This window comes from Mesitornis unicolor, unplaced genomic scaffold (genome assembly GCF_000695765.1).
Source record: "Mesitornis unicolor isolate BGI_N332 unplaced genomic scaffold, ASM69576v1 scaffold46923, whole genome shotgun sequence".
In the NCBI taxonomy this organism is placed as follows: Eukaryota; Metazoa; Chordata; class Aves; order Mesitornithiformes; family Mesitornithidae; genus Mesitornis; species Mesitornis unicolor.
In genome coordinates this window covers 18,767-19,264 of record NW_010174856.1, presented here as the reverse complement: position 1 = coordinate 19,264, position 498 = coordinate 18,767, and positions in this window count along the sequence as shown.

Here is a 498-nt window from a genome sequence, read left to right as displayed (position 1 = left end):
CAGGAAAAGAAGAGTCATAACATAAGTCTGGCATTTCTTAACCTAACTATACCTAGTTTAATGTGAATTATACTCAATGTAATAAAGTGATAGTAAGAAGAAAAATGTTAACAAAGAACATTGTGAAGAATGTACCACTCCACATCTATAGACAATACAATTAATGGTAGAAATTATAAAACTAAGTCAAAGTAGGAACATGTAATAATTCCAAGGAACTGTGATCAAAAAAATGTTGATAAAAGCAACCAGAACGTAGAATATAATATTAATAATACTGACTCTAAATAGACAAGTTATATTATAGATATGCTTTGGCTGAGTGTAGCTACACAAGTACAGACATTAAATGAGCTAGTAGGATTTTCTCTTTGCTCTTCAGCGGCTTACAGTTAAGTTAGCTCACAGATGGCTTCTGTCTCAATTCAGTTTAATCCAATCAACTCGCCTCACTCTGTCCTATACTCACCTATAAGAATGGTTTTTTGGGTGAAAAAC